At 38.1% G+C, this 15600-nt stretch overlaps 1 protein-coding gene and 1 long non-coding RNA gene across 12 annotated transcripts in view; one reads left to right on the top strand and one right to left on the bottom strand.

Moving 5' to 3' along the window:
- TENM3 (teneurin transmembrane protein 3) overlaps positions 1 to 572 on the bottom strand; it is a 1396736-nt gene extending 1396164 nt beyond the window's left edge. For 9 of the 10 annotated variants that reach the window (XM_033060171.1, XM_033060177.1, XM_033060178.1 and 6 more), the window contains exon 1: positions 242 to 572. The gene's annotated coding sequence lies outside the window, so the exon portion shown is untranslated. The remainder of the gene's footprint in view (positions 1 to 241) is intronic. The other variant, XM_033060185.1, reaches the window with a different exon arrangement.
- A 283-nt stretch (positions 573 to 855) lies between these two features.
- Positions 856 to 15600, top strand: part of LOC116996949 — an 82011-nt gene continuing 67266 nt past the window's right edge. The window contains exons 1-2 of one of the 2 annotated variants that reach the window (XR_004418043.1): positions 856 to 1183; positions 14290 to 14382. This is a non-coding gene — a long non-coding RNA (uncharacterized LOC116996949). The remainder of the gene's footprint in view (positions 1184 to 14289; positions 14383 to 15600) is intronic. The other variant, XR_004418044.1, reaches the window with a different exon arrangement.

Below are 15600 nucleotides of genomic sequence, written 5' to 3'. Positions count from 1 at the left end.
CGACAAGGCTGAGCTGTGCTCTGCAGAGTGGGACCCCCCTTTCCCGCCCCCCGCGGCTTCCCTCTGCGCAAAACCAATTAACCCCGAGCGCTCGCCCTCCCGCAAAAGGCAAGACAGGGGGTGGGGGAGCCGACAGGAGGCAAAGTTTGATAAAGGAGCGGCTCCTGCAGTGACAGGTGACTACGGAGCGGAGGCACCCCCGGCGCCGGGCTGGGCAGAAGTGCGGCAAAGAAGCACTCACCTGTCCGTGTCGCTCCGGCAGGCAGGAGGGGAAGGCGAGCGGGCGGGCGAGAGCCGAGCCCTGCGCTCCTGTGCCGTCCGTCGGCCCCAGGCACGCAGGATGCCGGGCGGAGGGCCCGCAGAGCAGCGGGGCCGCCCCGGGCAGGCACCCGGCAGCGGAGCAGGTGAAGCGGGGCGGTCGCCGCCGCCGGAAAGCAACACGTTTGGCTCTGAACTTTGCAGCTCCAGTCACAAACAAACAAATAGAGCCCAAGAAGGACCTCTCCCATCCGATCCCAGCCTTCTCGGCAGCCGCTGCCTCTCTTATTGGTGCGGAGGTTATTTATTTATTTGATTTCTCCCCCCTCCCTCCCCTCCTCCCCTTGCACACACACACACGCCCCCCCTTCCCTTTCACTTCCCCTCTCCCTCCCCCCTTCCCGGCCTTCCCTCCCCTCCCTCCCGGCGCAGACAGCCCCGGTCCCAGCGCGGCGCACTGCGCCCGGGCTGCTCTGCGGCCGGCGGCAGCGCCGGGTGCCGGGCGAGGGGCGGGCGCGCCGCGGGGAGGCGGGAGCGGAGGCGGGCGGGAGCGGGGCAGCCGCCGCACCGCGGCCGGGCGACACCGGAGAGCGGGCGGTAGGCGCTCCCGGACGCCCCGTCCTCCGCGCCGGGCAGCGGCGGCGGGAGGATGATCCTGCCGGGCACCGCAGGGACAGGGTAGCCCAGAAGGGGAGGACTGGTGATCGGGGCCGGGGAAGAGGGTAGTCGGCAAGCACCGGGCTGCTGCCGCGAGGAGCAGAGGGACCCGTACGGCGCTGTTTTGCGGCCCTCGCCCATGGGGAGCTCCAGCCGCGGTGCGGCAGCGGCTGCGCCGGGAACGTGCGGCCGGCAGCCCCGGGAGGGAGCGGGAGCGCAGGAGGGGATGCCGCCCTCGCGGTGTGCCGGTGCTAGCAGAGCCGGGGGTGTAAGTGCCTCTGTATGTGTGTTTACGTACGTGTGTCTCTGGTAACGTTGCAGGCAGCTTGCTTTCAAGGAGACCCTAGACTCCCTAGCCGCAGTGTACTTTGTGTGCAGCGCTTTTCCGTTTTGCTCAAGCTTATGCGTGATCAGTGCAGCGCAAGCTTTATATTACCTCTGTGTTATCACTCGCTGAACCTTTGTTTGCTGGTTTGATGCCCTTTTTCTCCCTCGTGCCCTAAATCCACGAGCAGCTCGAGCAGCATGGTAGGTCTCACCTGACCATTCCTTAGGGCTAAGTACACCTCTGTGGTTATTGTAAGCAAAGGGAACGCAAGTTAAAAGCTGGGAAGGTAAGACTTCATGAAGGATTCCTTTCACTTCTCCTGCAGTATCCGTCCTAGCTCAGTTTCTCCTTACAGCTGAGAGTGGAAAAAAAATATTACTGTCCCACAGTGGCTGTTTTTATACTGCTATACACACACGTGACAAATAGAAAATTGACATTCTTGTCTTCTCTTCCATCCCTCTCCCTTTAGAAAGTAGGGTTCAAATTAGATTTCCTGGTGGAAGACGACAGAAGTGTAAAATCTGTGAAGTTGGTGCAAACTCTTCAAAATATTTGGGAAGGTGTGTTGGGGTGTGTATGTTTGTGTGTGTGTTATCTGGTTGGTTGCTTTTTGCTGGCTAAATTTACCGCCCTGCTCTCCTGGCGGTAAATAGGCATTCTGGATGTTCTTTTTCACTTCCAGGGGGAAAAAACCCCCAAACCATCACTACAATAAACAAACAAGGAAATAAAAAAATGTGCTTAGAAAATAAACTGTTATTCAATAATATTACTAGGTAATATTACTAGGAAAGAAAGCATAAATTATACCCCTATTTCTGTTCAGGTGACAAGACATAGAGATATAAAGATTGCTTTTAAGTCAGTCAATGAATTTATGTAGATTTGTCATTTCAAACAGACCGTACAAGCCTTTCTTTGTGCTGCAACTCTGTAATTCTTCCTTTGTCAACTGAAGACAATAAACTAGAAAGATTAATGTATGTTTTGTCTTCAGTAGTAAATGCTATTGTCAAATGGGGAGAACTTTTTATTCAAAGAATTGGATCAATAGTTGACTTTGTTTTGAAGCATTTATTTAAGAAGCTACTTAAAAAGAGTGAAGTTCATGCTCTTAATATCCTTAAAGAAATCTCTCAAAGGCAATTATTCTATTTGCCAATCTAGCGGTCACTGCCATGTAGCAGCAAAAAGCATGAAAGCTGGATGTGTAAGTCCCTTTGGGTTCAAACAGTGCTTTCTCAATGGAAGAAGAACAGTAGGAAATTAAAAAGTGAAATCCACTTTAGAAAAATCTATTTGAATATTTTAAACAGGTTGCTTTGAATAGGTGAAGTTTCATCTCTAACCAGTAACTTCAAGGTCAATGAAATGCAAATGACAGATGTGCTCCGTGCCTGAAAGAATGCCACCAACTTTAGGTAATGTTTAGTGAGCAGTATTTAAAAAGTTGACTACCTCTTATTTTAATCTGTAAACTCTGTGTTCAGCAAGCATTTGTTCAAAAGAGCACAGGGTGTCTTTGACTGGAATAAACTACTACATTTTCAAAATATGGGAGGTTAATGAAGATACTATTTTATTAATGATGGGCCTGTAATAACAATTGTGCGCATCAATGAGAAGACACTGAGGGATGTCAGTTAAATTTAGTCTGACACACTATAATACACCATGTGAAATTTCTACTGTTTCACAGATCTAAAAAAACATTTTCATCATGAGTAAACCAAGACTCTTTTTAGAGAGATTCTAAGAAAAGGAAGCACTATGTAAAGCCCATAACAAAATTGATCCTATACTAGTGTATTATATCTGCTTCCATTGAAATTAATTAAATGGCTGCTGGATACACCTTAAAATAAATTTGATTTGACTAAGTCAGGCTAATAATCAATTTTGGTGACTACTTAAAATATTGGCTGTTCACTGGAATTATGCAAGCAGAAGATTCTCAGTTCTGGAAACTGAAAAATATGTAAGATGGATAGGAATTAATAACTAAAGTTCAGAAAAGCAAACATAAAAAAGAAATAAAAACAGAAAGGAAAAAGGAAGACAAATCTAAAGAATTTTAGTTTCCTAAAATTTCATCTGGCGTTGTTTACTTGCCTTTTTTGGCTTCTTTCATCACTTACATTCCTGTGATCTCACACTTGGCATTTTAGGGTTTTAAAGGGCTTCAAATTGAGACTGCTAAAAATAAATAAATAATAGCAGCCCCCACTGCCACCCACTCACATTGACACAACCTTTAAAATAGCTTTCTTTATTTTCTCATATAATGGCCTGGATTTTGTCTGGAGTCTTTAAATTACACTTCTAAGGGCTTAAAGAGCTGCTAGTATTGCATGTGGCTACTGATACACATCCCATGCAGTATGTTGTATTTCAGAAATCCATCTGATGATCTCAGATGTATGCGTTATTATTTTCAAATCAGCTTAATCTGAGTGAGTTCTAGTTAAATATCAAGAGAGGCACCTAGTCAGTAAGGAGTTTCTCCAAAACAAGCATTTTTTTGCCCTTGGCCATGTTATCTGTGTAGGAGGCTTTTTACAATAAAAGATGGATTTTTCTTCCACATCTGAGCAAGCAAGTTTCCACTCCTTTTTCAATTTCTTTTCAGGTAGCTGAAATGCTTTTGATCACAATTTATAAATATGTCAGGCAAAGCTGTTGGTAAACTAGCAAGAATCTATGGGGCAGTTTGAGCTTTAAAATTGTGTCAAAAATCATATGCTGTCATGTTACAAAGACTCAACAATTCTACATGAATACATGTTAAATTTATGGAAAGATGACATTTAATATGTTATGAAATCTTACCTGATTATTACTGTATTATAAAGATGTAATGAAAAGGTTTTTCAGCTGGCCAGAATTTGAAATATTTTACTACTGTGAGCATTTCAAAGTCAAGAAAAGGTAGGAATTCTCCCCTTTTCAGACCCAATAATCAGTGCATGGTATTTACCTTCCCCTGTCCAAGGATTACTAGATGATTCAGTCTGGACTGTTCTCCAGTTTATATAAACAAATCTGAATATATAAAACTGATCAGAAGTGTGCTAATGTTTTATATTTTAAAGAAAATGGATGCCAATAAACAGGTATGTAATAGGGAAAAAAACATCACACAACTGGATAAAAGAAAGAAAATCTGTAGCCGTTTAAGAAAAGGCTACTTTATTGGAAGATGATGATTTACTTCCCTGTGAATTAAACCTTTAAGTTGAGGTGATATTAATGCATTTGTATAATGAGTTCAGGGTCTGACAACTTCTTGCTTTCTCTGTTTGGCTAGGGGAAAATTGTTTATTCTAAGGAAAAATTTAGCTACAGGGTCAGGTTACTGTCTTCTAGATTTAAAAAAGCAGCTGCCTTTGGTAGTGGGAGTTGTCTCTTTCTGTTCTGGTGACTCTGAAGATCTTCAACTTCTGACCTCATTGCTGTCTACAACTTCCTAAAGGGGCACAGTGGAGAGAGGCAGGTGCTGATCTCTTTCTGTTGACAAATAATAGGACACAAGCAAATGCAGTGGAGCTGTGTCAGGGGAAGTTCATATTGGACATTAGGTAAAGGTTTTTTTGTTGAGACTATGGTCATCACTAGAACAAGCTTCCCTGGGAAGTGGTCACTGCACCAAGCATGTCAAAGTTCAAGAAGCATCTTGATGATGCTTCTAAGTTGTATGGTTTCATTTTTAGCTTTAGTTTAGGAACAGGGAGGTGGACTTGATGGTCTTGATGGGTCCTTCCAACTTGACATATCCTATTATTCTATTCTATGATAGGGATATCAAATGGGCCATTATTATTATTGTAACTCTAAAAGTCATGTGTGGCCCTATGTGTCATCAGTGTCCTTCAGCTACCAGGAAAAGCTTCTTATCTATGTTAGATGCACTGTTAAATTTTTATGCACATCACCAGGAGTGATGAGTAAGAGTCTTCTGAAAAGAGTACTTTTTTGTAAATTTTGAGGATGCTTGAATACCATTCGCCACAACAATATATTGTAATTGTCATAATCCTCTGGCATTTGTCCAGAGGATAGTGCTGCCCAAGTCAGAACTGGTTTTCTGGAACCAAAAAAGCTTCCAAACTGGCAAGTTTATGAGCATGTTGATGGGTGGCCTACTGATGCAAAAAATGCCTGAAGTTGAAACTGATGTCCATTGGATTTAAAAATTCTTCTGATCTTATTTGAGGTATCATAGAATCATGGAACGGTTTGAGTTGGAGCAGACCTTAAAGATCATTTAGTTCCATCCCCACCCTTTCAGTGGGCAGGGACACCTTCGACTTGACCAGGTTGTTCAAAGCCCCATCCAGTCTGGTCTCGAACACTTTCAGGAATGAGACAACTACAACTTGAATGGGCAACCTGTTCTAGTGCCTCATCATCCACACAGTAAAGAATTTCTTCCTAATATCTAATCTAAACCTGCCCTCCTGTTTAAGGCCGTTCTCTCTTGTGCTAAAACTATATGCCCTTGTAAAAAGTCCTACCTCTCTCCCTTGCAGGCCCTCTTTAAGAAGGCTGTTATAAGGTCTCCCTGGAATCTTCTCTTCTCCAGGTGGAAAAACCCCAACTTTCTCAGCCTGTCCTTATAGGAGAGGTGCTGAGTTCCTCTAATCATCTTGCTGGTCTCCTCTGGACTCAATCCAACAGGTCCATGTCCTTCTTGTGTAAGGGACCCCAGAGAGCTGGATGCAGCCTTCCAAATGGTGTCTCATGAGAGCAGAGCAGAGGGGCAGAATCCCCTCCCTCGCTCTGCTGGCCATGATGCTTTGGATGCAGCCCAGGACACGTTTGGCTTTCTGGGCTGCAAGTGCACATTTGCTGGCTCATGCCCAGCCTCTCATCCACTCATACCCCCAAGTCCTTCTTCCCAGGGCTACTCTCAATCCGTTCCCTGCCCAGCCTGTATTCGTGCCTGCAATTGCCCACACCCACACACAAAACCTTGCACTTGGCTTTGTTGAACTTCATGAGGTTTGCACAGTCCCACATCTCCAGCCTGTTTAGTGCATCCCTTCCCTGCAGTGTGAAGACTGCACCACAGAGTTTGGTGTTGTCAGCAAACTTGCTGAGAGTGCCCTCAGCCTACTGTTCATGTCATTGACAAAAGCATATAAGGGGTAACACCCCATATATGTATAAGTATACACCCTGTTAATCAGGGCACCTCAGAAGATTAATTGGTGTAAACATCTTAGTGGAGATGAGGACAACCTTTCCAATTCTCTGGAATAGGGAAATAATTGAAAGTGTAAGATATATGTTACTATATATATATATATATATTTATATATATAATATAATAAATTACAGTAATTTCATGACCATAAGGCGCACCAGGCTATAAGGCGCACCCCCCGGGAGTCGGCAAAACTCGCAACTTTGTAGATCAGATAAGGCGCACCAGACTATAAGGTGCACTTTTTTTTGCAGCGAGGCTCCGCCCCCAGCTCACTCCACGTGGTTGCTGGCCGAGGCCCCGCCTCCACCCGGCAACCATTGCCTCTCGGGCCCGCCTGTATCCGGCAGGGGCGGTGCTGCGAGCCACCAGGCCCCCCTGGACCCGGCAGCCATGGTCCCCCGGGACTGCCTGGACCCGGGAAGGGCAGTGCCACAGGCCCCCTGGACGGCCTTCACCCGGCAGCCATGGGCCCCCTGGCCTGCCTCCAGCCGGCTGCCGTGGCACTTCCGACTCCCCCCACGGCTCACAGCTCACACTTCCAGTTTGGCAAATTTCGCAACTTTGTACATCAGATAAGGTGCACCAGACTATGAGGCGCACTTCCGGGTTCGAGGGAAAATTTTAGTCAAAAGGGTGCGCCTTAAAGTCGTGAAATTACTGTATATATGTATATAATATGAATGCTGACAGTTTAACTGTGCTTAAATTTTCTTGAGAAGGAATACAGTGAAGTATATGAAAACACAGACAACATCATTGACCCAAACTCTGTTTTAAACCTTTTTCTGCCAGATGTTTAGTTTTCAAGCAAATAATCATTATGGCCAACAACTTTTTGACAGGGAGGGGTGGTGAGTGAGAGAAGTTTTGGATTCAGTGTAATCTGTCTGCTCTTACATGGTTTTGGAATGTCTTGTACAAGTCATAATGGAATTGCAATATCCCTGCTGAATGCCTTACAAAACTACTCCCACTTTAGAAAAAAAGCCACTCTTAGTAAAGGTCATCAGCAAGGCTTCAAAGGATTAAGAATGTATGAAATCAGAAGTTGCAATGGAAACTATCTGTCACTGTAGTAGTGAGAGCTTATGTTAGCAAGCAAAATTTAAAGATGAAAGCTCATCTATTAACAGGTGTCTGAAAGAGAACTTAAATATTAAAACTACTTGTCTAAAGTAATATATTTCACAACTGGAATTTTGATACAATGATAGATATTAGACATTTATAAATAGAAAAGAAAATGTTTGGATTTCTACCACTTTTCAAATAGATGTAATAATTTTCATTTTAGTTTATTTTGGTTAGTTTTCTGAAATTATTATACCTGTTGGCTTCATATTAATGGATGAAATCACATTTTTTTAAATTCAACACTGTTGGATCTGGGACTAATGTTTTTCAGACATGTTGTCTGTATTGCTCCAGTATGCACAGACAATTAGCTGCTAAAATGAACCATTTGCAGAATTGTATATAGACACATGACCCCCATATTTACATAGTGGAGCTACTAGGTTGCCATGTAGTTACTAGGTTGCCATAATGTTTTAACGGGGATATTCAAAACCACTTTCTTCTTGAAATCCTAGTAATCCCTTCCATGGTCATGGACTGCCTAGTCTTCAAATATTTCTGCATGTGCTCATTTTTGTAAACTGAAATTTGGTATATCAACAATTTTTTTATAGCTATGGAGGGAAAAAATGATGATTAGACTATTTATCTTCTACATCTAAAATGTATGATTTCTTTAATTAAAAAAAAAAATCATTCTTAAGAAAAATGGAATTGCTATTTGGAAATTAAATTTAGGAGATGTATAACTAGATACTCTATATGCACTCATTTCGCTTTGGACTTTATTGAACTGGATAAAGAATTAATCATTGTAATGAAAGTTAATAGTCACCATTGGACCAGTGCTTTTAAGTTGTTCATATTTACTGTTGTTAAAGGGTGGAAGGTCCTTAACATTAATGTGGAGAACTGGCTCTTGAAAGAGGTTAATTTCTCAAAGTTAAACATGTTCTGAACTATGTTCTTTGGAGATTAAGTGTAAATAGATATGAGATTGTGACTGAAAGGGAAATTAAAGAATGCTTAATAGCCAGCCAAATAACCACTGTGCCATGATTGAGAAAAGCATCTTCTAAAACCTTAAATTTGTTGGGCAACAATATGAGGACACCAGTTAGAAAAAACACGTATATATTATCACAGTGTAAAATGTAGGCAGGAAATTATATTTGATACAAACTAGAAGCTATGAAGTATAGTGAAAGTAAGACCAGGGAACGATCTCTGGTTTAGCTAAGGACATAACATATATATTGCATTATATTAGGCAAGACGAAAAAGGGTATCTCCATCTATCTATCTATCTATCTATCTATCTATCTATCTATCTATCTATCTATCTATCTATCTATCTATCTATCTATCTATCTGTCTGTCTATCTATCTATCTATCTATCTATCTATCTATCTATCCATCTCTATCTCTATCTCTCTATCATCTCTCTCTATCTCTATCTCTATCTCTCTATCATCTCTCTCTATCTCTAATCTGTCTAATCTATATTTTTATATATATATATACATATATATATAATGCCATTAAAATTTTAAGAAAACTAAATTCCTAAATTCCTGGTAGTGACAGAAAAAAAGAGAGTCTTCAATATCTATTTCATTTCTGTTTCTGGAAAGAAGCAGGAGAGTTCATTGTACTTCATAACAATGGTGAAGTATTTTCCAAGCAATAAGTTTCTAAGGAAAGTGATAAGCAGTATTTTTATGATGAATATTTGAAAGCAACTGATTCAGATGAACTGAATTCAGAAGTAGACATATACAGTATTCATTTTACGGGAATCTTGGAACACTCTAGAAACTCCTAGAAGCAGTGAATCTAATATTAAAGCTTAAAAAAACAACAACAAAAAAACCCCTCTAAGCAATGTGACCTGTGTTGTAAAAGAGAAGTTAATAGAATGATGAGGTGGGTTTCTATACATAACAGTTCAAAAGCTTTGAGTGTAGAGCATTACTGCTAGAATTCAAAGCAGAAGGTTTTTGGAAGATAAAGTCTTGTCAAATAAATGTGAATTCTTTCTTTGAGAATGGCAAAGTTTGTCTGATAAAAGTAAGTGCTTTTGTGCAGCTGCCTCAGTAATTGTATGCTTAGAAATTAGATACATAAGCAACACTTTCAAAATTGGAATTTTTCCCTTGAAAATATTTATTCTCAAAATAATTAAAAGGTCATAAAATAGATAAGTCCCTATCACACACACACACACACACACACCACCACATTATATTTAAAAGGGTTTTTCTCTTTTTTTGTTATATGTAGAAATAAGTCATGGTTGGGAGAACAGAGATTAAATTGTTCACATCTATATTATAGATAAAAATGATAAGAGAATATTGTATCACCACTTTATACCCAGAGAGTAAAATGAAGCCAGAAAGTATAAAACTTACAAAAAAGAACCCTAAGTGCTTGGAAACTGGAGAAAATGTCTAATTCTCTTTCTAGTGGAGAAACACTTCATAGCCTTTCTGAAGATCGACACTAAAACTCCTTACAGTGTAGGTACCGTAGGTATTTTTCATTATGAGATCAACTATAAAACAAAATCCAAGAAACAATGATAAATTCTGCACCCCTTCAGGTTCTCAAAGAAACCCTGGATCTGTCTTTTAATTAGGTGCAGACTATGCTTTAACCAAACAAGCATTTAGATTTAAGTCTGCGGCAAATACAAGGGCCAATGAGACATCTGATTCTTTCTGATATTTCTGAATCTCTGTTCCACGTGATTTTTTAAATATACAATTTTAATTGCTTTAAAACAAGTCTGTATGGAATTATGGAACAACATGCTAACTCACATTATTTAGTACCAAATTTGCATGTAATACATTTTTCTTGGACTCATATATCTAACACTGGTATTTTCTCCTCATGCTCCCCTTTCACCTTCTAATAATCCCTTAACTATTTTGAAAAATTTTAGGAGATTCTAAACCTAATACATGTATAAAACTGGTCACAGTTATGTCCATATATTCTAATATTAAATTAAAATAGGTACTAAATATTCTAACATTGCATTAGAATGGATACTAAATTATTTTATAGATATGTTAAATTTTTAAATTGAGAGGTAGTTATTACATTTTTAAATTTTAGGGCAAGGACTTGTATTAGACAATTATAATTTCCCTTTGAATAATGTGGAAGTAAAATATACAGTATTAGATCAGATCATCCTCATAAGATTTTTTTTTCACTCTCATTTCCATCAGCAAGAAATATTGTACTGGGTAGTTGCAAAGTTCCCCATACAGGATGTTTTTTATTCTGCTGATACCAAACCCTCACTAATGAACAGTCAAAGATGCCCAACAGCTGCATGTAAAATCATGGTTTGCTTTGCCTTATTTGTATCTCTTTCTTACTCCCATCAGTGTGGGTTTGTCCTGCATTTTCTAAATTTCTGTACTTTGTCTCTTTCCAATTAACCATATTAATCAATGACAAAGCTCTTCCTTTCATTAGCAATCCTAGGTTTTACTGTCAAAAACATTTGAAAAGAAAAAGTAATGATTGTATTTTTATGTAATTTTTACATCATATAATGTCAAAATAGATATTTTAGCTCTTCTTCACAGAAGATATTCCTGCTTCCCTTTCAGTGTATAAATTAAGCAGAAATTACTAATTGGTTTTTAATATTTTCCTACATCATACCCTTTTAAAAAAGCAGTCATTTTTGACTGCTGTTATTCATGATTTTGGGGTCATAGCTGGCCTAGGATAAGTAGATTTGCTACCCTGCAGCCTTTTTCATTTTCTCTTAACTACTGCATTAGAGCTCACAGTTCAGACAGATGACTCTAAGGCTCCAGCAGAATTCATGAATTACTGTACCTAGACCTAATGAAGTACAGCTCTCAATTTATCTGTTTGTTCCATTATTTCTTCTTGCTAATGTTCAGAAGATTTGTACATTACTTATTCCATCCTCCAGAGAAAAGTGACAAAATAAGGTCTTGGGTTTTTTTGCCATGTTGTATTTTAAAATCCAGTCATACCACCAGTCCTTTCTTGACTTTCCTTTGTCTTTTATTTACACTTTCAAGAATTGTTTATGTCTTTAGTAATATGTTTTTTCATGGTCTGCTGTGGAGTCCTCCTAATTTACATCTTACATTTTAACCTGCCAGAAATTATGCTCCTTGCTATGGAAGAAGAATTGAATTATATAAAAGAAAGATTGTATCTGTCAATGACAGAGGAAAATAGTATATTTATGCCTTATAACATATGGTTCAGTATATTTATTCATTGATTTATAGTACTTAAGTATTCTTAACAAAAATTCAGTAACTTTCTAGACTTCCCTTAGACTGAGGGAGGGAGGGGTATCTGACTGGGGAACATCCTTCGTAGTATGACTTTTCCAGGAGACATCAGATAAACTTTTATTTCAAATTCCACTCACTTCAGTATTTCAGCTCCACTCTGGGATTTTCTGTAGAAAGAAGAGTAAAATTGTGGTAAATTCATCTCTAGTTGCATTCAGAAAGTAATATTTTCTATGTAGAATCATTACACGAAAATCTGTGAGGTACCTTAAGAGATTGTGTACAAATGTAATCCTTCCACATTTGTCCATAGATCTTATGGAATGACATTTTAAAGCTTTTTTGGAAGACTTTAAAAAAAACAGTAAGAAAAAATATCTGCCTCTGATGTAAAAACCTTGTGTGATAATTGCTATTTCAACGGTAAATGGAATTTAAAGGAAATTTGCGAATGGGGAATGACACCTGTAAGTCAGTAATGTCATGTCTTTTCCTTATTTGTGGGATAGACATAATTTCTGTTTCATCTCCTCTTCATCATTCTCTTTATAGTCCTCTGCACAAGTTTTTTTCATTGGGCTGTTCTCCATCTGTTGGAGAGTGCTTGATATACAGAAAAATAGGGACTAAAGAACATTTTAGTAAAGTTTATAGGAATGCAGAAATTCTGCCAGTAATTATGCTAGTTTTAGAAAATATCAATTTAATATTGTCCATACTTAATGATTATGCCTTGTAGACTTCAAAAAACAGTTAAGACCTGATATATTCTTTGGAATTAATAAAATAGAATGTATTAAATTGAATTCATAATTTACTTCAAATATATAATTTTAGACCAAGGTAATAATATCCTGTCTTCACAGAAAAGTGAAGAAAATGACAGTATTTATGTATATTAATTATGTATAATTACTGGTACTGTCTTTTGCAATTCAAAACTTGTTTATACTAATTACATGTTCTAGCTACATACATTTTTTCTGCTGCAATGATTGTACTCATATAGTATGAGTGTGAGGAATATTTAATATCTAAAATGTATGTTTTTATATTTATATGTGTAGAAATATATAAATATACATATATGTATATTCATATTTCTTGCAATTTTTAGATTTTTTTGTTCTTGTAAAGAGCTTAAAATGAAAACAGAAAATTAATTAAGATATACCTAAGTTTTTGGCTGGATCCAATGTCTTGTGTTGCTACTGAAGACAGTCATATTGGATAAAATTGTGTTGACATGAAAATAAATACTTCAGGTCTCTAAATCCAAATTATGTTTTCCAGTGTCACTGCAAAACCCACCAGACAAATATGTAATATTTAAATTACAGAAGTGTCGTGTGCATGGCATCCACAACACTGTTAAGATTTTTCCCCTATAAATGTTCATACCAGCTGTTGAGATCAACCTAGTCAAAGATTTTGTTATCCTGATACTTCTGTTGATTTGCTTTGTTCTACAGATCAGGCTCTCTGGTAATTCCTAAATCTAGCACAATTAGAAATAATATCAAGAAATCATGATAGTAATGAAAGTAAAAGAACTGGCTCAGATTTAGGACTAATTACAATGGCTGTAGTTGTTCTACACCTAGTACTACTGTCAGATCAGGAATTTATATATAAACTCTGAGAGATCTCATTTCATGTGTCTGTTGCTCTACACTGTTCCATATGACTGCTTTGCATCCACGGAGCGTGAAGCATCTGGGATACATCTCTAATACAATCAGTGTTTTGGCAGAGTGGCAACAGATAGCTTAGAAGTTCCTCACTTGGGTACTGATAATGCCATAGCTGTATAAGAAATCCCTTACTGCTTGGTACAAAGTTGATTATTTTATTTCAGTAAGTTAATTGCTTTTATCCCCTTCTGTCCTTTCCACCTTTCCACTCTGCCGAAGTCTGAAAAAAATCTGTCATGAACAAGAAGAACAAAAAATTAAAATTGAAAAGCTTAGATGTGCTCTGAGACAGTGGGAGAATTGGAGTGCTGAGTACTGTATTGCTTATTGTTCAGCTAATTCTTAAATGTATTAAAAAACAAATACTGAAAACAATGATTACACAGAATATAATGAAACAATCTCACTTAGCAATTATTTTTTTAGGTTGTTATCTGATTTAAATTAGATAATAACTTTCAAGCTACTATATTCAGTGTTTTGTCATTATTCAGTAGTATTTGGTCATTGTTCTCCTACACAGTGATCCTTCAACTAACTGCTTTTCCTCATATTACATATGCTTTTTTTTCTACTCTTCCTTTTTTTTTTCCCCAAGAAGGTAATAAAGTGTGAATCCTTTCAAAACCTGTCACATGTTGATTGATCCTATCTATTTACCAATTCAATATACATTTTTAACACCTCCAAGACACTGAAAAAAAAGAGGTTCATATTAAATCTATATATTGATACCCAGCTCTGGTTTTTTTTTAAAGAGACGAAGCTGTCACCACCTGCCTGAGTGTGCTAAAGAAATGAGAATTTGGAGGAAGAGCCATTTCAAGCTTAACCCAAGCCAATGAAGTTATGTGAGTTGAAAAGAGATGCAATTTAACAAATTGGCAGAGACCATTACTATTTCTCATATCAAGGTTATTTGTGTTCTGACTTTCAGAACACTGCATGTTGCCTCAAAGTCCCAGTGTCTGCCTCCCAGGAATTTCCCTGTGTTTGTCCAAACCTGAGATAGATTACAGAAATAAGATGATTTATCTTTATGTCAAAACAAGTGTATATATTTAACATATTACATTTTCCGTTTTAAAAGTGGCTAAAGGGCAAAGTCATATAAAAAATCAAAGTCAATAGATGAAGTGGTATTGACTAAAACCTTTTTAATTTACTTTTAAATAAAATTGTAGATGCAATTTTGTTGCACTTACAAATATATTAAATAATCAAGTAATTAAGAACATTTAGGGCCTTAAGAACATTTAAGAGTTTAGAAAGCGTGCTTAGAATTTCTGGGAAATAGTTCTTCGTCTTCCCAGTAGAATTTATTTTTTTCAGAGTATTTCTTTCTTTTCACAGAACAGGAGCATTACATAATTTATTACATATTAAGGATAAAAAATGTTGATTCAAAACCAGTACGTACAGGTTTTAAGACACTTTAATCTCCCTTCTCTGCTTTTCACTCCTCCTGTAGTTTGAGCTACAGATCTGCATGTGAAGTCATTAGGAAAACATTTTTTATTAACATTTAATTAATGCCTTGTCTTTTTGGCTCTGTTTTTTTGGTGAGCCACTGTTTTTAACTATTGATTTAAACAGAAAATAATTGCAAAAATATTTTTATGGTTTAAATGTTGGAGCACATACAGAATATTGAAGAGTTTATACAGTAACTTTTGAAGAAAAAGTGCAGAAAAAATATACAAATGTGCTTGGATTTAAAAAATTATCAAGATGCACCACTTACTATATTGGTTTGTATTTTAGAAGCAAATAACTTTTGGTCAAATATTTGTGGACTGACTTCCTGTTCAGTTTAGATGTTTGCAACACAAAGTGAAGAACCACATTTCTTTCACTGTTTGTCTGCTTTCTAATGTTACCACTCCGCAGATTATAAGAAAGTCTTTAATAGATTCTAGTTTTCTGTTTTAATAGGGTTTTTTTAATGCTTTCTTTTAATGTGGTGGGATTGGTTTGCTGGGGGTTTTTTTTGGGTTTTTTCGCCTAAGTGTCAAGTCTCTGCTTGAAAACTCCTTGCACTGACAATTTACAGTAATTTCATGACCATA

This window comes from Catharus ustulatus, chromosome 5 (genome assembly GCF_009819885.2).
Source record: "Catharus ustulatus isolate bCatUst1 chromosome 5, bCatUst1.pri.v2, whole genome shotgun sequence".
NCBI lineage: Eukaryota > Metazoa > Chordata > Aves > Passeriformes > Turdidae > Catharus > Catharus ustulatus.
The sequence above is the reverse complement of the archived record's forward strand: the minus strand, read 5'-3'. Positions and strand labels throughout refer to the sequence as shown.